The sequence below is a fragment of the Tursiops truncatus genome, chromosome 2 (assembly GCF_011762595.2).
Source record: "Tursiops truncatus isolate mTurTru1 chromosome 2, mTurTru1.mat.Y, whole genome shotgun sequence".
Taxonomy (NCBI): domain Eukaryota; kingdom Metazoa; phylum Chordata; class Mammalia; order Artiodactyla; family Delphinidae; genus Tursiops; species Tursiops truncatus.
Window position 1 is genome coordinate 133818949 of NC_047035.1, and position 24488 is coordinate 133843436.

Below are 24488 nucleotides of genomic sequence, written 5' to 3' on the forward strand. Positions count from 1 at the left end.
ACTTACCATCATATTGGAGAATTTGGCTACCCTCTCAGTAACTGATAGACCAAGAGAACAAAAATCTGTGGAGACTCAAAAGTTTTGATCAACACAATGGACTTAAAGAAACTAATGGACTTAAAGAAAATGTTATTATTCAGTGAAAAAGCCAAGTGACTGGAGAATAATAGGGTATTATTACACACATATAATTATGGGAAGTTCAAAAACTTGCAAAACCAACAAAAACATTTAGGAAATCAATCAAATGTAGTAAAACTAGAAAAAGAAACAAATAAATTGAAAGACACAACATTTCTATTTTAGATTGTATCTACTTATTCCCTATAATGAAAGATGGGGCAAGTTGCACCTGTACACTTCTTCTTACTTCCTTTTTTCCCCCTCTTACATTTTCAAGTTTCCAAACATTAATGTTCTATTCTATAAACACAAGTATGAGAAACAGTAAGTCCCTCTGTTTTTTATGGCAGTTTCAATAAAATGAAACCACAGAATATTCCAAGGCTAGCCTTTGGTCGCTCTTGCTTGTACCTCTGTAAGAATGTCAAAGTGATTAGCAAGGTGTTAACAGGGGGTGACTACTCATACAATGCTGGACTCCCTTCTGGTTAGTATAGTCTACTTACTGTGCAAGGAAAACCAGGAAAATCTCATCTCCAGAAAGTGAATAATTTAAAAGGAAAAATTTGGGTAAGATTAGCTATTATGGCATGTATGCAGTGCAAATTTAGTTTGAATGATAGTGCTAATGTATAAATAGTATTGTTCACAATCTAGAGGTATTCCAATCCCAAGTGGCTTTGAATCTACTGGGAGGGACAAACTCCATGGCACTTGAAGGCTAAGAACTATGCTGTCTCAAGATGGGTACCACTCCTTAATTTCCCACTGCTTCCAGCCTCCATTGCAGCTAGCAGTGGTAATGAGAGGCAAATGGAAATCACTGGATGAGACTTCAGGAAAGCTTGAAGTCAACTGATCTGACGAAGGAGGATGTCCTTTGAGCTTCCCCCTTCCTTTTTCATTTCTTTTGACTGGAATGTTTTAGTGGAATGGTGGATTGGCACTTACTGTCTATTGCAACTACCTTAAAGTGTCTCTTCCTACATTTCAAAGACTGGAAATCTAAAAATGACTTTCTCCAGATTTCCTTGCAGCTGTGGTTCTGGATATGGTGAATGTTCAGCCCATCTAATGCGTAAGTAGAAGATCTGGAAGGCAGAAGTAAAGCAGAATGCTGCTCCTACTGTTTTTTCTGGCAAGCCCGATTGTGTGGGATCTAGTTATGCTGGGGAAGCATTAGCCAAGGACCTCATTTCCAGTCACTGAAATCGTGGGTGCAGGCTGTAGCAGAAACAGCTTGGATTTGAAGGCACCAACAGTGGTACTACGAGCTTCCCAATCACTGGAGCTGTGTGATTATGTGACTTCCTGCAATTGGACTTCCTCTCTTACTTTGCAGTAGCCATGTGGTGCTGGAGCCAGCAAGTGGAGTGGCAGCTTTAAACCAGGCAAGCAGCTTCTTGATCAAAGAAGGGACAGCAGCTCCCTTGGTGGCCCATTTCTTTCATGCGACTTGGGAGTTATTCCAGAAATCTTAAACTAGTGTTTGTTTTTTCAGCCTTACCTATGATTCTATAAACGCTTTAGTATTTTGTAATGTAGCCATTTGTATGTAAAGTAGCTAAAGTGGGTTCAGTTATCTGCAGCTGGAGACTGATTAATGCAAATGTGGTGTGATGGGAAGAAACTGATCAGTTATGCTGGACTATGATGCAACCGTAGAGACGGAATTTGCAGCCAAAGACAGTGAAATAGAAAAGGGAAAAAAACCCTGGGTGCCTAAGGAACCACCACTTTAGACCTTCATTGTCTATCTCTTGAATATATTTCTTTTAAACATGCAACAATACTTCTTCAATTTAACTTACTCTTACTTCAGTTCTCTGCTTCTTGCAGCCAAATGAATACCTTTTGTATAAAATTCATTCTAGTTATTTTTCTATTTATATTATTAATCAAATATTTTTCCACTATTTTTCATAACTGGTTATTACCAAGAAAAAGAAAAATTATTAATCTTTATTTGTTGTTGCATCCATCTACATTACAGAGGCCTCCTATTCATACTAGTAATTTTATGGTGAATTATCTTGCATTGTACTTCTGTTCCAACCCAACAGGAAAGTGAAGGAAAAGCTAAAATCCCAGTATGTGTTGTATAACCCAATATTTTAAATTTATCATATAAATCTGGCTGAAATTGTCTTTGATTTTTATATAACCTCATACTTATTTTATTATGTAAAATATATCCAAATATTTATGTGTTTATTTTATTAAAAACAATTCCACATTGTTAGTAAGGCACACTCAATATTTATAAACTATTACTTTTGGTTACAGCTGTCCTACTAAATTAGTAAGATAAAAATATTGCCTACCTTCTGTGGCTGAATTACAGATGGTTCACCTTCTAAAGAATTAAGTGCGTGTTTCACTTCTTTCAGTAAATAAAATAAGTGCAAATTTGATTTTAAAGAAACTTCTCATGATAAAATGACTACTATTTTTGTTTGATTGTTTGTTTTTTGGCTGTCCCTTACGGTTTGCAGGATCTTAGTTCCTCAACCAGGGATTGAACCCAGGCCACAGCAGTGAAAGCCCAGAATCCTAACCACTAGGCAACCGGGGAACTCCCCTAAAATGACTACTTTAAATGCACATTATTTTCCTTTGGATGAAGAATAGTGGACAAGGAGACAGAAAACCTGAGCATCTCCTTGTTCAGTCATACCAGGTTCTGTTCCTTTGCCACATCACCAATATTTCTGGGCAACAACTTGTTAATAGGGAATGTACCCTTTCTATCTCTGAACTTCTGTGTTTCATAGATACACATTGAATGTACAATACGTTTTTGGAAAAGTATCAGGCAGTTTTTTTAGTTAAAGAAATTCAAGAACAAAACGGTAAAATGAATTCCAAGATATCTCCACTAAATTACACCTCCTTCAATGTTGGGGTTGATTTTCTTCTTCACATTTGGAAGTTTTTGAAATTGAGATACATCTTACAATCAAATGTGTGTTTAATATGGTAGTTCTTTTTCCCAACGTCTCCATCCCTCCCCCTCCCCCAATAAATTCTTGCTATAACAGTGGTGTATTGTACATTCAATAGCCTCTAAGAATCCAGGAAAAATGAAATAGGCACCAGGGTCAGGTTCCCACATGAACCTAAGCTGAGTCTTATACACATCTGTGCATGGGTCTGGAGGCTCACAAGTGTCTATGTCAATTGGTTTATATGGGAATGGGGTGAGGGGAGAAGACTCTCTGGAAAAATTTGTTGGGCAGTTGCCTGTAGTCAGGGTCAGGAGAAAGATGGGTGAGCCCTGAGCCATGCTGTTTGGGTCTCCAAACTGGTGAGGAGCTATAACACAGTTGGGGAGAGGAGCTCCTGTCCCACCTCTAGGGATAACACGTCACTTCTTCACTGTTGTGCCCAGCCCATCTCCACTGTCTTGGTGATGATCTCAGGAACTGTGGCAAAGTCCCAGAGGGAACATTGTGCCCAGAAAGCACAGTGATTATCAGTGGAAGCTCACAGGAGATAAGGTTCCCTGATGGAATCAGAGTAGGACCCAGTAGAGCATATTTATTTGTGTGATAAAACCCCACAGAAGCCATTATAATTGGAGTGACTTTGAACATGAGATCCTGTGAAGAAGTGGCTACTGTGAGCCTGTGAAATTTGAGTGGTCATATTAATGTGACTTCATCCAACCTCACAGACTAGGGAAATATTTTGGAATAGACATACGTAAATACACACAAATATTTTTACATATATATAAATATATATTTCTCTCTCTCTCTCTGTCTCTCTCTCTCTGTCTCTCTCTCTCTCTCTCTCTGTCTCTCTGTCTCTCTCTCTCTCTCTATATATATATGGTGGTATTCTTCCTCCTTGCAGAAGGTCTAAAAAACTCAACTTTACTTCATCAACAGGTAATTTAAACTCTGACTTGTCAAGTTTAAATTAAACTTGTCCTTATTGTATTGTGCTCACTATATATCTCTTCATCTATTCTGGTATTATCAATTTGGTCCACATGTTTTGACTTCTTTTATGAAAAATGTTACCCCCAAAATTACTCTCACTACTTTTCCTATTACTTTGAAAAATCAACTGTAATGCATGCCAACAGAGTTTCCTTTCAGCTTACCCTTTCCAGGTCAGATGAAGGGTTTTATTTTAAAGGAACATCTGGTCCTTCTCCCTCTGGAATAAAATAATATTTAAGCAGTATATACTGTAGCATTATTCACAACAGCCATGATATGGAAACAACTTAATTGTCCATCAGTAGATGAATGGATGAAGAAGATGTGATATATATACACAATAGACTATCACTCAGCCATGAGAAAGACGGAAATCCTGCCATTTGTAACAACATGGGTGGACCTTAAAGGCATTATGCTAAGTGAGATAAGTCAGACAGAGAAAGACAAGTACCGTATGGTCTCACAGTGGATCTATGTGGAATCCAAATAAGCTGTATTTATGGAATCAGAGAGCAAAATGGTGGTTACCAGGGAGTGCTGGCATGGGAGAAGGGCAAGTGGGGAGAGATTAAGAGTACAAACTTGCAAGTACAAACTTAATAAGTATCTACTTATTTAGTAGATAAATAAGTTCCGGAGGTCTAATGCACCGCACAGTGATTATAGTCAACAATATTGTATTTATAACCTCCAAAGTTGCTAAGAGACTAGATCTTAATTATTCTCAGTACAGCAAAGAAATGACAAATATGTGACATGATAGAGGTTTTAGCTAATGCTAGCATGTTAAGGTAATCATATTGCGAAATATAAATGCATCAAATCAACACAATGTACACCTTAAACTTAAACAATGTTATATATCAATTATATCTCCATAAAGAAATAGTTAAGCCACAGAGGAACATTAAAAAGCCAAAAGTTTAGGAGGTTTACACAGCTAAGAATGACATCATTAAGCGTACTTTATATCCTATGATCAGGATGCCCAGGGATGCCTGGGTTCTGTTCTGTATATCATGATGAGAATGTTTCTTGGCATTTCATGGTGGTGCTATACTGTGGTGTAAGGCCTGAGACTAAGGCTGCCTATGATGTGCTGCCTTGACATCTGATAAAATTTGGAGGTCCTTGAATGGCCTAACAGCAAGTTCCCCTCCTACTCTGTTCCCATGGATAAGGTCTTCTTGCCAAACAACCCTCCTTATCATGGGGCCCAGGCACAGGGCCTGCTTCTTCCTGAGTAGCAGGTTTCAGTTCCCTGCCAGCCCACAGAATTATTCAAACAAGTCAATCCCATCCTCCCGAGGGAACCGGGGAGCACCTCACCCTCTTGATACCACAAAGCCTGTCTCTCACAGACCGTGCTCCCAAGTGCAACCCCTGTTTGACCCTGCATGGTGTATGAAGTCCTCCTCTCCAAGGCTGTGCAAGTAACATACACTGCTGCCAGTCTCATCTGTCCAGGGTCAGATGTCACGTATTTGGCCATCTTCATAACCCTGGGGCAAAAATCCCCTCCACCAATGGAAGGAAGAGGAGGCAACTAAGACATGTACTCCCTATAACAAATAAAGTTGCCTAAAAGGGGTACAATAGTCTGGTTCTAGGGTTTTGAAGTAGAAGCAAACTCCAAAGTACTGCACCACACTGGTATCTAATTATAGCCAACAAGCTCCAAACCTAATATTGAAAACAGACAGTAGTTTTGGATATAAATACCACAATTTCAAAGCACTTGGAATCAATGAACTGTTTCAATCACATTTCTAAAAGAGAACACATCAGTAAGGACAGGCTTTCAAACCAGGCAAAGAAGTAAAGTCTTGGTGTAACGTAGGTGCTTCAACATATCAAAGCAGGTGAGGTCATCTTTGATGAGGGACCAGGTGGGCACAGCAGGCCCCACTGCCATCTCACCATTTCCTCTTGTCCACTGCCCCTGCCTTCTTCTGCATCCACCTACATATACACAGACCCTGTGGCATTTTTAGGAGTAAGCAGAGCTCCCAGTGTGAGCAATCAGCCACAGGAGATCTCAATTTCAATTAATCTCACCACGAATTATCTTTGTCACTGTGGTTAAGTAACTGGAGCAAGGTGGTCTCAGACAAATACAGAGGATGCACAGGTTGATGAAACAGGTGACAGATTCTCCTGCAACTGGCCTCCCAGGTGTCCTGTTCTACCTTTCAGTGCATGAGACAATTAAGAACAGGGTGTGAGGGCTAGTGCACGTAAATACGCTTCATCCATGTCAGAGATTGCCAAGAATGAAATCAAAAGCAACATGACTTCCGGCCTCAGATATGCTCTCCAGAAGTTTAGATGCACTCACCAAACATGTACCACAGTGTTTAGCAGCAGTAACAACATGCAGGCAGATTTTCTCTCTCAGCTTCTTTGTGACCTAGGAGCTAGCTGTTTTCTAATTTACCTCCAGTAATTGCCTACAAATGGACTGAGAATTGGGGTGAGACTTTTCAGGACATGATAACCTCCAAGGAGATGGATTTAAAATCCCTTTGTTGAGACTGTTCTTTCCGTGACATGTGGAAAGATTGCCCCAGGATTAAACTTTAGCTGTCTCCACTAAAGTTCATCTCACTGACATGTCAATTATATTGTCTCTGGTCCTAGAAAAGTGTTTCCCATCAGTATTACACAGGGAGCAGATTTCTGGGCCTCACATAGTGAATAGCTAGGTGCTGGAGACAGTAAACAAGACATAGTGTCCCCTCCACAAGGATAGATGAAGAAAAGTTGGTTATAAGACAGGGTGGAAAGTGTTGTGACAGGCCAAGGACAGAATGCTATGGAGCACTTGGGAGAGAACATTGCCCAAGACTTGGAGCCAGGAAAGGCTTCCTAAGAGAGGACTTTCTATTTGGAGGCTGAAGGGTGGTTCGGTGTTAGCCAGGGATCAGGCTGGACATGTCCATTTTCCCAGAAGAGGAACAAATGTGTGTTTAGACCTGGAGGTGACAGACACCAGCTATTTCTATGTCAATGACATACACCATCTCTAACTCCTTCCAAAATGGAAATCATCATTCTCTAAATCTGTCCCTCATCTTGTATGTGTGAAAAACTTAGGGTAAACACTAGTAGAATAAAAAGAAAAAGGATGTAAATCCTATAAACCGCAATGAGAGAAAAAATAAAACAAAAAGAACTTGAACGTTTAGCAAAGTCAAGAAGTAGAAAAGAAAAATGAAGGAGCATAAGACCTCAGAAAGAAAACAGAAAAAGACAGCAGGACTAACACCCAACATTTCAATGATGGCAACAGACTGAGTTTAAAAAATACAAGATCTCTTAAATTGGGTAAAAATAAACAACCTGCTAATAAGCTGTTTATGGAGATATGCATAAAGTAAATTGACACAAAGTTTGAAATAAAGGGGTTTGCCCAAAATACACCAAACAAATGTAAACTAATTTTAAAAAGCAGGAGAGATAATATTAGGCAAGGCAAAATTCAAGCAACCAGATGTAAAAGGACTTTTTATATTGATAAAAGGTATAACACCGAGAAATCAAAGACACAATGAACCCTAGAGCATCAAACAATCTTGCATTAAAACGTGTAAAGCAAACTGTTAGAAATACAAGAATTTGTCAAAGCTGTAATTAAGGCAGGAAACTTTTAAACAGCTCTCTCTAAATTTGACAGATCAAGTAAACAAAATTAAATAAGTTTGAAGATACACTTCATTTAGACACAATTACCACAAATTAAAAGCTTATTGAAAAGTAATTTGTTCTCAACAAAAAAAGAAAGCCCAATTCAAAAATGAGGAAAAGACTAGAATAGACATTACTCCAAAGAAGATATACAAGTAGCCAATAAGCACATGAAAAGATATTCAACATCATTAGCTATTGGAGAAATGCAAGTCAAAACCACAAGATATCAGTTCTAAGCCCTGAACCTTTCACACTTAAGTATTGGACTTATTAATAAAATCAAATTATAAAACAGCATGGAACTGGATCTGTCAATAAAAAATACTCATGTGAATGTACGTCAGTTCTTCTGAGGTCCCAGGGTGCTACAATTTACAGTTTACAAATTCTTAGGCCCCCTGAGAATTCCCATGTTGGACAAGGAAATTAGTTTTCATTTTATACCATGCACAGCAATTATTGGTTTACTGGACTCTTATCAACCCTTTAATGTTAGAAATCATAACCTTATTTTAAAGATGAATAAATACACACAGAAAAGTCAAGTGAGTTGCCCAAGGACCCACACCCAGTGAGCAAGTGTGAGTCAGGATGGGATTCAACCTTCGCTTATTCCAAAGTCCAGGCTTCTCCAACCACTTCAGGATGCTATCCTCGGTCAAAGAGAAAGTCAAAGAGACAAACATTGTTCGATTTGACAATGCATGATTATAGAAATAGTAATCACATTTAAAAGGTGGAGAAAAGAAAGAGGAGGAGGAGAGGGAGGAAGAAGAGGAAAAAGACAGCACCTTGCCCCTAAGTCTCCACTACTGCAAGCCCAGGGTTACTTGCCATTCATCATGCCATTTCATCATCACAAAAACCCTCTGAAGTAGAACAGTACTATCCTCATTTTACAGATGGTTATTTTACAGCATTCAAATAACTTGCCAAAGTCTGACAGCAAAAAAGCAGGGGAGCCGGGGTAAAATATTTTCATAATACAAAAAAAAGGCAATATTTGGAAATCTCTTAGATCTAAAAACAGACATATTAAAATTAAGGGTTTTTTTGTTTTGTTTGTTATTTCTCTTCTCTAAGTGGCCAGCAGCTCTGGGAGAGCCTTGGTGCTGTTTTTCTGGGTCACCGGTCTCTGGATGGTCACTGTGCAGAAGTAACCATGGGTCTCCCTCACCTTCGGGTCTATGAAGGCTTCAGTAACAAGACATGTTAGAATAAACTTCAGACTTTGCTCTTTTCACAAAGTGTGCCCACCTTAACCCAGTGATGTGAGGTTAATAGTAACAGTAGCTATATTTAAGGAGGCTGGTGCTGAGACTAACTCTCCTGTACCTAACATAAGGCATCTCACCTAATTCTCAGCACTGTCTTTGGAGATAAATGTGACTGATGCTTCAAGAGCCTTCCAGAACCTGTGTTGTCTTTGTCTTACTAGGCATGTAGCTAAACAACCTTTTCCATCCCCCTTACATCTAGATGAGGCCATGTGATGAGTTTTTGACAACAGAACAACCACAGAGGTGATGTGTGGTTGAAACTGGTGTGCCTTCTCCACTCTCTCTTTCTCTTTTCCCAGCAACATTTCCCCACCTATAGTCTGAATTAAGAGGATGATATGGTTCTAGAAGATAGGAGAAATGAATAATGAAAGGTGCCTGAACCACTGAATGACCACATGGAACTGAGCCCCTGCCCCACTACTCACATTGGACTGGACATAAGAAATAAACTCTCACTGCGCTGAGACTAAAGAATGTTTGTTGTGTAGGTAGCATTATTGACCTCAGCCATGGGTCATAGGTATTATTATTCCCATTTTGAACATATGATAACAGTAGTTGGAATTTATTGAACATTTATTATATGTCAGGCATTCTAATTTAATCTATTTCTATCCCTATTTTACAAATAAGGGAAACAAGGAACCAAGAGGTTAAGTGAACTCTTGGTCACACAGCTAGTACGTGATGAAGCCGCAATGTGACTCCAGGTCTGAATCTTCCAGCCCCAAAAGCAAGCTTTAAGGATGGGCAGGCTCAGCCTAAATGGAGTGGGTGAGTGCCCTCTCTGGTTTCTTATCACCCATTTCCTACCTCATCCACTGCATCACAACAAAAGCCTTTGATTCTGTAACTTGAGAAGTTAAGCTTATGGTAAAATTTCAGTCACCAGAAGTGGGATTGATAACCCTTAGGCGGCTGTCATAAATAGGGAAAAGTTTAGGGAGGATGCCAACAAGGTTGGCCTCAAGATAGGGGCACTAGTCCATTATTTTATCCCACCACCTTGGTTCCACCACCTGGTGAACTTAGGAATAAATGAAAAAGACTATAGTCCTGGATAAATGACAGCTGTAAACTTCATGAGGCTGTGATAAAAAGAAGGCAACTAGATCCTTCTGGAAAACTTATCCTGCTGAAGTTGCTCTAAATTGTTTAACAAGCCCAACTGTTTTCATGCTTCCACAGCTGTAGCAACCACTGGTTTCTCCTGGATAATTTCTGGAGGCAAGTGAGTAGCTGGAAACAGAGGAGTTGTACCTGAGTAGTATCTGCTGAAATAAGAAGGCAAACTTGTAGGCTCTCCACTCTGCTGCAGGAGCCTCACAAACATTGCTGTTGCTTCTGAGGTTCTGCTCCTCCTCCTGGTAGCATGAACTCACCTTTGGTGTGGCATGACTGTATTTTGGGTTAGCCTATTAACTGTTATTTTAGCTTTCTAACACATTTTTGGCTAATGTTGAAGATCACAATAGCTCTAAAAACTGTTGACACTGATGACAGAGAAAAAAGTCAACAAACATAGTTCTGGCATTGACTAGTTTTATGTTCTGTTCCAAACTCATAATTCTGGCTGCATGTTTCTCCTAGTGAAATGAGATCATTGGTATAGATCTCCAAGGCTGCCTAATCTCCAGTGAGTGGATTTACACTTGAGTGTGAATGAGAGTAAATTGTTATGGGGGGTTGGAGAGAGGGCAGGGACCCAGTATGGGGAAGAAGCAATGGCAAGTGCTATTAAATGGTTCTTGCAAAAGGCCAGCCCAGAGCTGGCCCTTCCTTTGGCCAACATTGTGGGAATTGTTAAGAGTTCCAGCTAATTTAGTGATGACATAGTCCTTCTATTTGGAATAACACATTTGTGTCATTATTTTTTTTCAAAATTCATATAAAAATTTATCAGGAGAACAGAGGGAACAGTGCAGGTAAAATTTGGGGGTCTATCTGTGGAAGATTTTCTAGCTGACACCTTGACATCAGCCATACCATATCTTGCAGGCTCGATATTCTGTGCCATGATGTGTGACTCTGAGATCTAGGAATGTATCATTTCTCCAGGCCTTTCCTTACTTCCTTTGATAGCATATGTAATTAGCTATTTCCCTTCCCTATTAAATTCTGCATGTTATCACCACTATTCTGGCTAAATCAGACTCAAGAGGCCAACATTAGGAAACAAGGATTGGGAAATCTGCCTTCATTAAATGAAACAGAATAACTGAGAAGGTCAAGATGGAAAAATAAACCATAGTTGGGGGATGCTAATAAGAGTCAATTGCCTAGGTTTACAAATCTTTTAGAATTTTAAGTAAGAGGCATGCCATGTTTTGCTATTTCAAATCCTTTTGGAAAAATATTTCCACTTCCTAACATGGCCTCTCTCAAGTTTGGAATGTGATCCATCATTTCATTATTTTGGAGTTGGGTGTTTGAATTTCTAAAATTGTATGAGAAGACCTTACAGTACATGTTGCAGAAACAGAACTATGTTCTAGTTGACTCAGTTTCTTCTTCTAGTTCCATGTCAACAGAATATACAGTAATGGTCCAAGGATTTTTTCACATCTATACTAAGTTGCTGTAGAAAGTCAGTTTTATCCGAGATGAAAACAGGTTTAGACTACAAACTTGTGATGAGAAAAAATGATTGTTCATGCTTCTTTTCCGTTTATAAAAAATGTTTCCAAGCTTCATCATTGACATCTGTGAATATAAAACCTGTTACCCATCAAATATGTTCCCATAATACAGCTGCTTTCGCCACAAAAGTAACCACTTGACAAGATGTAAAGGAATAAAAATACCTTAACTCAGGAGAAATATCCAGTTTGATTGCTTCTATGCCCTGTCCCTTTGCACTTCTCTACCTTTGTTTCAAATTTTAAGCATCGTCAGTGAGTGATGTTTTTAATTTGAGGGAAGGGATATTATATGGACGCACACAAATTAGCAGGAAAGGGCAATTTAATTACAAAGGAGCCAGGATTCTTGCTCAGAAATATTGATGACTGTGTCCTGAAAGTTTCCACCTTGTCTAAAATGTATTAAAACTGAAGATGAAATACAACAGATGTTATACAACAGGCTTAATTTTGAAAATAGAAATGTAGTTCAACTATGTAACGTAGTCTCTAAGTCCTATTTTTGCTCATGAACTAAAGATATTTTATAGTTATTTTCTCAATATCCTTCCTTGTAAGGCAAATTTACTAATAGATTTAAGGAACAAAATGTCAGAACAGGCACCCTCCATTTTACTAACTGGCTCTATAACCTTAGAAAGAAAACCATAATTCATAGATCACCAAATACAATCCAGGTGCCATCACTTCAGTAGACATCCATTGATTCTCCTTTTATACCGATACTGAGTTAAGTCCTGGAAAGAAGATTAAAATCAACATGACCTTTTTTCAAGAGGCTTACAGTCTAGTGACATAACATAAAATCAGTCCGAGGGTTCCACCCTATACTGTATATAGAGTGTAAGATATGTGGGGGGGGGGGTCCCGCAGGAGGGAGTGATGCTGAAAGCTTGGCCTCTGTACACTGGTGCTGAATCAAGTCTCAGAGACAGAGTTCTGGGTGAAGTAGAAAAGAATCGCTTTATTGCTTTGCCAGGCAAAGGGGGACACAGTGGGCTCCTGCCTGGAAAAACTATGTGTCCCAACCTGGGAGGATTTGATTAGAAGTTTTAGAGCAATGGTTCAAGGGCGGGGTTGCTGATAAGCTTAGGGTGTGTTCAGGGCCTGCACTCCTCTAATCTGGTCTCAGGTAATCTTAATGAGCCACTCTGATTCCTTTAATGTAACCTCAGGGGGTCTTTGTCTAGTATGAAGAATGCTGACATCTTAAAGGGCTTAAAGACATTGTTATGTGTATTCCTTGAGGTGGAACCAGGACCCTGCCCCAAGACTGTACTATTGTTTCCTGGCTGCCCCTCCCTTGTCTTTGTATCCCTTCCCTTCCCGGATTAGCAACTGTTCTGAATCTGCCCTTTGGAACTCAGGGAAGGTCACAGAGGCTGCAGTCAAGAAACGGGACAGAAAGGCTTCCATGCCCAGGAGCCCCCCAGGGTCCTGCTTGGTTTCATGAGTGGTCATGTGTTATCTCTTTGAACCCACCTTAGTTGACTCCTAGTTCAGTTTAGCAAACTAGGAAATCAAAATGTATGGGAGTTGTATAATATTGGAGATAATCACACACTTCCAAAGCGTATGCTCTTTCTGCTACACTAAGGAAGGGAAACTTTACACCTCATTTTCTACAGAAAGTGATGAGAATGCAATGCTAATGCAACAAGCAGGTAGGTTGGATAAAAACAAAAAGCACTAATACTTATCGAGCACCTACTAGCATCCAGACACTGTTCTAGGCACTTCACATGTGTGAAATTATTTAATCCTCCCACCACCAATTACATTCGGTAACATAATTATCAACTTCACTTTACTAAGAGGGAAGTGAGAAAGGGATATGAAGTAACTTGTTTAAAGGGACATAGAGATGATATTTGGCCGAGTCATTGCACATCTCAAATGGAGCACTGAGAAGTGACAAGATACTGGAACATGACAAGATTGAAGAGTTTTCCAAAAGGAATGTTCTTTTTGTGGAGTGGGGCAGGAATCCCAGGTTTCCAAAGCCAGGTCCCCTTCAGGCATTCAGTCCTGTCTGGATATACAGACACAAGTGAAGACAGCTACAAGTCACAAGTCAAGAGGATAGAGGAACATTCTGGAAAGAGAGCCTTTGAAGGGAAGAGGGAATTAGGCAAAGAGGCATCATTGGAAAGCAAGGCTGCATGAAGATGTGAAATGCCTGCATTCTTGGCTCCTAACTCCTAGCAGAGCTGTCCCTTCCTCCCCAGAGGAGACTGGGTGTTATGGCCCAGAGTGGGAGACTATATGTCTGCTAACCTAGGGGAAGGGAAGAGTTCACTTCCAGAGTGCTATGAGTTTGGGGAAGAATTGCTACCATCCTACCAGAATGGTTCATCTTTCCTTACTTCAGGAAACGCATTGTTTGCTTCCACTTTTCTAAGGGGCTGGAGAGATGGCACCTTTGAAACAATCTGGCTGCCGCTTCCACAAAACCCAGTCACCGTGGGGTTACTTTCCACCCTGCTTTTAAATAGCCAGTTCACAAGTCATTTCCTCACGAGGATGCCTTTTACTGCTATTAAGATGACCAATGATTTTCATCTTAACTAGGGCAACCAACTCATCTTAGTTTGCTCAGGACTTGCCCAGTTTTAGCACGGAAAGTCCTGTGTCCCAGGAAATCCCTCGGTCATGGGAAAATCAGCACATTTGGGCATTCCCACTTACTTGGACCCTGCCTGGCCTCTTGCCAACCCACAGCTGGAGCCTCAGTATATTCGCTTCATCACTTTATGTCCCTCTACCCAGTATTCAAATCCGCTGAGGTTCCTATTCCCCAAATCTTACTAGATATGCCTCCACCCCCTCTAGACAGTTTCCTAGAGGCTCGATCTATGAAAGAAACATCATGTGTGTGCACCTGTGACTTATTATGTGCAAAATTCATTCCCATATGTCATCTCATAGAACCTTCCAAGAACCCATGGAATAGGCCGGACAGGATTTATAAATATTCTGACCTCATAGATGATTAAAATTATGGTTCAGGTGGAGATGATTTACTGAAGATAACACAGCTAGTGTGTGGCAGCATTAGGCCTTCCCTTTTCAAGATCCTGGCTTGGAATCTGGCTCAAATTCACATCCTGGTCCAGCCATTCATGAGCTATGTGATTTTGCATGATTTACATAACCTTTCTGTATCTCCATTTACTAGTCTTAAATTTGGAACAGTAACCCAGAACTTATTGAACTAAATGAACTCATGTGTGCATATGATAAATGCTTAGAAGATGGTTTGTAATTGAATAATGTTTTGTTTCTCATGGGTAGGAAGTGTGTTTGAATAAAAGAAAGATTCCTTGCAAGGGGAAGAAGTTTAAACTTTCCCAACTGAGCTTGAATGGGTGAATTAGTCAGAATAGGTGTGTAATCCAGGATGAGAATGGCAAGATCAAAAGGGAAAGGGATGCTCCCCTATTCGGGATAACCTGGGAGATGGAACAGGAAGGGAGAGAGCCAATTTGTAACACCTCAGAGAAAGCCCTGTCCAGGAGCTCTGTCCCTTACTCCTTTTGGTAACATCACAGCTGCCCTTGCTAGGGAGAACCCATCCTTGCCCACTCCAACCACGTGGGCCTGGAGAGAGCAGCTAGTCAGAGAACCCTGCCCCCCAGCAGCCACTGCAGTGATTGGTCATGTGATTCCAGAGATGATCATGTGACTCAAGCCAGCCCAGTCTGAGCCTGTCCCCAGGACTTGTACAAGTTCTTGTAATGGGGAAAGTTTATTTTTCCATTTGGGTTACTAAAATGGAGTAATGTTAGCTCATACTAATTTTAAACCCTAATAGTAAATTACATTGTCTAAAAAAGTTAAAAGAATATTTAAGAAAGAATAAAATTGTCTCAAAAAATGTCCACAGCATTTAACAAAAAGGTCACCATAATACTATCATATTGTAATGACTCTTATGTGATGTAAGTTCTTCCCAAACATCATTTTTATGTTTCATGTTGGCCTGATAAGTAAATGCTGCTGGGCAGACCTAAAACGTTTGCTTTATTAGATTCCAGAAGCAATTGCATGTTGGTGCTATCAAAAGCAATTTGCATACACAATTTACAGGAAATTTTGCTACCTTTCTGATTTAATGATTCGGTAGAAATGATCAAATTATCCTCTCATAGTAACTGTCGAAGATAAATACAATGATCTATGCTTCCATCGTCATTTGGTCGTGAAACATACACCTGTGTTGCATCATGCTTGAAGCTAAAACAAAGAAGCTTGCTCTGTTTAAGTGGTCTGTGGGAGTGAAACAATTGCCTCAAAAAATTCTTTTCTAAATTCTTATTTTCTGGGAGTATTATTGGAGATAAACTGATTTTAAAAAGTGAACAAGATCTATATCAGGGTCTCTGATTTTCTGATTTACTCTGTTGTTCTCAAGTAAATATGTGGTCCACAATTTATTTTTTCTCTTCTATTTTTCATGCTGTTTGAAATAAGATGTTACCTTTCTTATCATAGGACCACATCTGAAATCCTATGCCCCGATGTATAGGCTGCCTCTTTTTCCTTACTAACATAGGAATGGTTTTCCTATCTTCCTGCAATGCCCAACCGGGGTCACCATAGCTTAAGAAAATAAAGTCTCTTAGAAGGGATGCGGAGGTCATAGGCATCTGCTTATTCCTTTTTTTAAAAAATATTTTGGTCATGCCACACAGCTTGCAGGATCTCAGTTCCCCGACCAGGGATTGAACCCAGGCCACAGCAGTAAAAGCACTGAATCCTAACCACTAGACCACCAGGGAACTCCCTGCTTATTCCTTTTTGAAAAAGTTTGTGCACTCTGTTTGTGTGCAGTAATCACGCCCATCACAATTTCTGAAATAAGTTTCTAATTTGGCATTCAAATTAGAGATGGTGAGTGATGTTTTGAAATATTTTGAATTAAACAAAATGCAGTATTTTCCTGAAAGCCAATTCTAAATAAACTGGAAAAAACAAAAAAGTACATAACAGATCTCTGGTTCTTGGTTCAGGGTGTGGTCATTCTTGTTCTGGCTGAGTGACTGGCAGGATTATCAAAGAGAGGTCTGTGATCTTTTTCTATTTAATGTCTGTATTGGTTTCCTAGGGCTGCTCTAACAAATTACCACACACCTGGTGGCTTAAAGCAATGGAAATTTATTCTCTCACATTTCTGAAAGTCAGAGGTCTGAAATCAAAGTGTCCGTAGGGCCATATTTCCCCTGAAGGCTCTAGGGAGAATCTCTTCTTTGCCTCTTCAAGCTTCTGGTGGCTCCAGGCATTCCTTGGCTTGTGGCTGCATCACTCCAAGATCTGCCTTTGTGTTCACAGGGGCTTCTCCTCTCCTCTTCTGTCTGAAATCTCCCTCTGTCTTTCTCTTGTAAGGATACATCATTGGATTTAGGGCTCACCTGGATAATTTGGGATGATCTCATCTCAAGATCCTCAACTTACTAACATTTGCAAAGACCCTTTTTCCAAATAAGGTTGCACTCACAGGTTCTGGGTAGACGTATCTTTTCAGGTGCCACCATTCAACCCATTACAATGCCTGATAATGTTTCATTTTTTAAAAAAATGCTTGCAAATTGAACTAAGCCAATGTGGTTTTTCACCATTATTGGGATCTTTTTGGCAGCTTTGGTAACATCCAGTTGTTGGGCACAGGTGAGAGCTGGGGTCTTCTCTCCCACCTCTTCACTACCTGGTTGTATGTTACAATGAAAGCAAGTCCCAGACCAAATTCTGGACCCTCACACGAAAACATGTGTGTCATCTATCCTGTACCTCAATGAATCCCCCATTCCTGGCTGTGTCAGGCTCTTTAACGAGTACCTTGCTGGAAAGGTTCATTCATAGAATATGCAACAATATTCTAGCAGCAGGATTAAGCTAGCTGTTTAGGCTAGAGTTTTTCAAACTACTGTTTCCATCCCACTAGGGTGTTCTGAAATAAATTGAGTGGATTGCAACAATCAATGAACAAAACAAAATATAGTAGACTTGAATAGAATAGAAAAATAATAGACTGCATTACATGAAATGAAAATGAGGATAAGAAGTGCTTTCTCTGGAAACTTTTCCTTTCAATATGTATGTGTATGTATGTATGTGTGTATGTGTGTGCATGTGTATATGTGTGTGTGATAGTGGTAGTAGGTCATGATATAAAATATGTTTATTGCTCCAATCTAAAAAGAACAAGAAATCATGTCCTAAGGGGACCAGGATGCAGGATTTGATGGAGTCCTTTGCAAAGGTACCACTTCAATAGTTATAGACCGACTGGGACGCTAGCCACATAACACATACAAGAAAGGAAGGTTGTTTCTGTAAAATTATTTCTAGTCAGTCTACATAATGGAATACCACTCACTTCACCAGTGGAAAAAGATCATTTCTAACATCATTCATTCTAATCAGCAAATGTTCTATAGGTAACTGAAGGTTTGTAATAGCTTCCCCTAGAATGTGAGATTCTGATTAAATTCATTAAAATACTACCTACCTCTGGAGTGTGTATTCCTGATTAGAATACTTCAACTGTAAGTATCCATTGATAAAGTATAAATAAAACAATATTATATTCTGTATGCTGTAGTGTGTGTACATGTAAAACAGACAATATCAAGGTTATTCTTCCCTGTCACATAGGGATGATGGAAGGTTGAAGGAAAAATGGCATGTTAAAAGAAGATTGGAATCTAACACATAGCACAATATTGGATTATAATGATTGATATTAAATGCAAAACAAACCACAAAATGTCTACCCATGGAAATCTCTCCTGACACCTGAGTTAATGGAGTTATAAACCAAGGCAAAACTAGATTACAAGGATGGAATCCCAAGTCTAAATGTTCAGTCATATCTCAAACCATGGTTTCAGGTGTTTCCTCTTTATAGGGAGCACTATCCAGTTCCCCCAAAAGATGAGTAGTTATCCATTATCTGAAACATAATATGTATGTTGACCTAATAAATATATCAAAGGCAAACACTGAGTGCAGACTTACCAGCACACTCTGCTTTTCCCTCTCCATGAGCCCACCTTTGGAGTGTCTCTAAGCACATGAAGAGGAATTGCTCTTACCCTTTGCACATGGTGCCCAAAGGCTGAGCCTGAGGGCTGGCAACATCATTTGTAGGGCCCAGTGAAAAATGAAAATACAGCACCTCTTGTTCAAAAAGCTTTCTTCCTTTCTTCCATGATCTTTCTGTCAACCTCTCATAGTGTTGCTTATTTGCAATTTAATTCTGTGCCCCTTTGGACACAGGGATACTCGAGGAGTGAATAGTGACCTTCACAGTTGCCCGGACTGGACCCTGCTCTATGTTTCAGTGCACAGCTGCCCAAGCCCATCCCTCTCTGAGTCTGTCCCAAGGCTACAGCTGTTCCTGGACAAGGGCTAGGCAGAAGGCAACCAAGACCCATGTAAGAGAGGACAGCCAACCTCTAGTACATGGTTCTTTGTCCCATTGGAATGCACTTTCAAAACACAAATTCAATGATAAGACTGTTAAGAACTTCAAGATGGCACCCAAAGACCACTAATCCTCAAGCATGGGTCTTTCTGGGAACACAGTCCTGTGTGACTATACTGGCCCTACATTCATGAAGCCAGCCCTGGTGTGCACCTTCTATTTTCTGGTTTCTGGGGTTTGTTTACAGCAGTGATGTCTTTGAGAAAATGTGGACATGCGAATCCATGATTCTTTCTAATACCTTCACCAGAGTCATAGAGAAAAACAAGTCTATCATAATAAGAATTTTAAAAATAGCTGAAAGTTCTACAGCACTTGCTATTTGACAGGATGACAAGACTTCACGGGTCATAATTTGTACAATCCAGAACTCAGCATCTGTTACTCTAGAGCTGAAGCTCAAGTTTATGTGTTAGGTTGAACTCTGTGAAATTCTCAATATTTAACTGCTTCTGTTTCTATCAACTCAAGAAGGAAATTTATAGTGAAAATCAGGATTCAACCTAACATGGTATTTTCTCCCCCCTGTGGACATCATTCTTTTCCTGGGGTACAAACATTTTTCATACTTTCCCCAGACCTTCACACAGATCTCATTAATTAGACCACATGGGGCACCACCTCTGTTAGCTGCTTTGGTTATTTGCACGTGACTTTTCTCATTATAAGGCCATTTCCATAAGGGGAGGGCCCATTGCCACAGCAGCCAGAAGAGCCCTGTGTAGGGCAGCTGAAAGTGAGACATTTGACTCAGGTGTGACCTTTGACCGAGGTTGGTCAGATTCCCTTTATGTTCTTGGCTGCCCTTCCTTTTGTGGTTAAGGGGATGATGAAAACCATCCCAGTATGTCCTCTCCTTGCTTTTCCCTCCCCTTTTCCTGTGGTCTGGTTGACCTGTGTAGTGTTTCCAACCTAACTCCCAGCACTGCTTTCCCTGAAGCTGTTTCTTCCTCCTGTACAAAAAAGTTTCCCCTTTTGATACTTGCATTCCACCCAAATAGGACTAATAATGCCTCCACAGTGAAGGATGGGTGAATTAACTGAGGTTCTCCTGTCTATGGCTTGGTCAGTACCAATTATAATTTTATCGAATTTTTTTCAGTAAGTCAATCAAACTTGATAGCAAAGGATGATATTGTTGGCTCCCCAAGGATATTTAAAAACTACAAGAGGCACAGTCTTAGCAATACGTTCACTTATTGATACTCATATTCAATTCATAGGGATTTACTGACATTAATAAATGATAATTGTGGATTCTGTTACTCATCTGTACATGCAGGTACATACATACATACACACACATGAATATATACTTATTGATTTACTACTGTGTCTAAGATACCATATTGGTATTTCAAACACAAATCTCCTCAGGGGACTTGGACATTGCAGGGATATGATACTTGGCATGAAGAAGGCAGAAAGTAGTGTCAGCAGAGAGTTACAGAAAAGTGCTGTGTAGGATTGGGATGGGACAGAGTCCTGGCGTTGGTGAGATCAACAGGGAGAACTTGCCATTAAATGACCTGCCCCCTGGAGCCTGGAAGCAGACCCTTGCAGAGCCAGGGGCTGTGTGTCTCAGGGCCCACGTGATGGTAAAACCAGAGTGGGAGACTGCAGGATGGCTAGGATGGGGGGTTTGTTCCACCCTATTCGTTCTGAGACAAGAGCTCTGCATTTCACTGAGCACCTAAAAAAACATCAGACATTTGAGTCACTGAGCTATGGGTTTACTATCTCATCTCATTTCATTTCGCAGCACTATTGCTCCACATTGTAGGAAGAGGATGGAGACTCAGAGCCCTGAGTGACTTGCTCCAAGTCAGACCTCGGATAAGCAGCAGCACCAGGAACTCAGCACAGGTTATGTTTCCACAGATTTCTTGTTGTGAACAAAGCTCGGTCTCACAGACTGAACAACTTTCACACTGGTTAACTCTCTAAAATTGAAAATCCACCATGTGGCATCTCCTGAATCCCTAGAGCACAGCTGCTGAAGGCACAGCTGGAACTTGGCAGCCCCACCCTCCCTTAGCCCATCAAATTCGACACTTATTTTGTCTACACTGTGGGGAAATTGAGAGCCACTGAATTCATCACTGCCTGAGGCTCCCTTTGGTTCAAATCCTAGCCTTCTCTTCCATGGACGTCCAGATCTGTCAACACCAGTGAGACACCTGACTAAGGAGGATTTAGCTCCTTGTAGGAGAGAGAGACACTGAAACAGTCTCTGTCCCAAGCTGCACTCTCGTCTCTGAGGTTTACATGAACCTTGGTCCCCAGGGGGGAAAAGGATGCTTTGGACACAGCTACGATCCCCTCTGTCCCCTCAGGGCACCTGATGCTGAAAACAAGATGCAGACTGGGAGTGTCAGCCTGCAGCCAGAAGGCAAACTAAATAAACATGCAGAACACTTGAATCCAGGGAGAGCAGGAGGCTCCCACACCTCTCCCTAATCATTCTTGAGTTTTTCCACCTACAAACCCTCCCCTGGGTCAGCCACCACTCTCAGAAAGGCTGACAGCTCATTGCTGCTGACTCTGTTTCCTGAGCTTGCTCTGCTTCCCTCTCCCACTCCCTCTCCATGGTAATTGTGATCCAGCAGCCACTGCCTCCCCCACTTACTCAAAGGAACGGTTTGAAAGATCCATTCGAATGAAATGGCTTGATTACAACAGGGAGACAATTGGTTGAATAAAGTCAATTATCTTTTCGGTGACAGGTGCCCACTTTGAAGTCCAGACACCTGCTGGCATAATCACTGGGGCTGACATTTCCAGGTCCTTATTTTAAAAGAGAATAATAGAATTCCAGGCCTAAATTTTGGGTGTTTTTTTTTTTAAAGCAGAAGGGTGAGAGTGATCTGTAGCTGTTGAGTCATTACCTTCCCATAAGCCAACAGAATCATGAGTTGAGCCCTTCGATGCTGCCAGAGCTGTCAGAGGCTCTAACCCAGCCAGTGATGTCTGACCGGGGGTGTAGGAAGGCTAATTAACTCTGGGTAGTGAAGCAGAAGGACTGTGCTTCCACGTTCCAGAGAATAAACCACTCACACCTGGAGAGCACACAGATCTAAATATTTAGCAACAAGAATGAGGGACATTGGGGCATATCTTATTAACCCCATTAGGGAAACATCATATAAGACTGGAAAAAGAACAGAAGCAAGAAGAACTACAATCCTGCAGCCTGTGGAACAAAAACCACATTCACAGAAAGATAGACAAGATGAAAAGGCAGAGGACTATATACCAGATGAAGGAACAAGATAAAACCCCAGAAAAACAACTAAATGAAGTGGAGATAGGCAAACTTCCAGAAAAAGAATTCAGAATAATGATAGTGACGATGATTCAGGACCTTGGGAAAAGAATGGAGGCAAAGATCAAGAAGATGCAAGAAATGTTCAAGAAATATCTAGAATAATTAAGGAACAAACAAACAGAGATGAACAACACAATAACTGAAATGAAAGCTACACTAGAAGGAATCAATAGCAGAACAACTGAGGCAGAGAATGGATAAGTGACCTGGAAGACAGAATGATGGAATTCACTGCTGTGGAACAGAATAAAGAAAAATGAATGAAAGGAAATGAAGACAGCCGAAGAGACCTCTGGGACAACATTAAACACAGCAATATTCATATTATAGGGGTCCCAGAGGAGAAGAGAGAGAGACAGGACAGGAGAAAATATTTGAAGAGATTATAATCATAAACTTCCTTAACATGGGAAAGGAAATAGCTACCCAAGTCCAGGAAGTGCAGAGAGGCCCATACAGGATAAACCCAAGGAGAAACATGCCAAGACACATAGTAATCAAATTGGCAAAAATTAAAGACAAAGAAAAATTATTGAAAGAAGCAAGGGAAACACAACAAATAACATACAATGGAACTCCCATAAGGTTAACAGCTGATTTCACAGCAGAAGCCCTACAAGCCAGAAGGCAGTGGCATGATATACTTAAAGAGATGAAAGGGAAGAGCCTACAACCAAGATTACTCTAACCAGCAAAAATCTCATTCAGATTTGATGGCAAAATCAAAAGCTTTACAGACAAGCAAAAGCTAAGAGAATTCAGCACCACCAAACCAGCTCTAGAACAAATGCCAAAGGAACTTCTTTAAGTGGGAAACACAAGACAAGAGAAAGACCTACAAAAACAAACCCAAAACAATTAAGAAAATGATAATAGGAACATACATATCGATAATTACCTTAAACGTGAATAGATTAAATGCTCCAACCAAAAGACACAGGCTTGCAGAATGGATACAAAAATAAGACCCATATATATGCTGTCTATAAGAGATCCACTTCAGAACTAGGGGCACATTCAGACTGAAAGTGAGGGGATGGAAAAAGATATTGCATGCAAGAGGAAATCAAAAGAAAGCTGGAGTAGCAATACTCACCTCAGATAAAATACACTTTTAAATAAAGAATGTTACAAGAGACAAGGAAGGACACTACATAATGAACAAGGGATCAATCTAAGAAGAAGATATAACAATTATAAATATATATGTGCACCCAACATAGGAACAACTCAACACATAAGGCAACTGCTAACAGCTATAAAACAGGAAATCAACAGTAACACAATAATAGTGGGGGACTTTAACACCTCACTTACACAAATGGACAGATCATAAAAACAGAAAATTAAAAGGAAACACAAGATTTAAATGACACAATAGACCAGAGAGATTTAATTGATATTTATTGATATTTATAGGACATTCCGTCAAAAAACAGCAGATTACACTTTCTTCTCAAATGCACATGGAATATTCTCTAGGATAGATGACATCTTGGGTCACAAGCTTCAGTAAATTTAAGAAAATTGAAATCATTTCAAGCATCTTTTCTGACCACAATGCTATGAGATTAGAAATGAAATACAGGGAAAAAAATGTAAAAAACACAAACACATGGAGGCTAAACCTACATTACTAAATAACCAAGAGATCACTGAAGAAATCAAAGAGGAAATCAAAAAAAACCTAGAGACAATAAAAACATAATGCAAAATCTATAGGATGTGGCAAAAGCAGTTCTAAGATGGAAGTTTATAGCTACACAAGACTACCTCAAGAAACAAGAAAAATCTCAAGTAAACAATCTAACCTTACACCTAAAGGAACCAGAGAAAGAAGAACAAACAAAACCCAAAGTTAACAGAAGGAAAGAAACCATAAAGATCAGAGCAGAAATAAATGAAATAGAAACAAAGAAAACAATAGCAAAGATCAATAAAACTAAAATCTGTTCTTTGAGAAGATAAACAAAATTGATA

At 40.0% G+C, this 24488-nt stretch overlaps 1 non-coding gene across 1 annotated transcript; it reads right to left on the minus strand.

Moving 5' to 3' along the window:
* Window positions 1–16403: 16403 nt before the first annotated feature.
* Window positions 16404–16475, minus strand: TRNAK-UUU (transfer RNA lysine (anticodon UUU)). The gene has a single exon. It is a non-coding gene; the product is annotated as a tRNA-Lys (tRNA).
* Between the last annotated feature and the right edge of the window lie 8013 nt (window positions 16476–24488).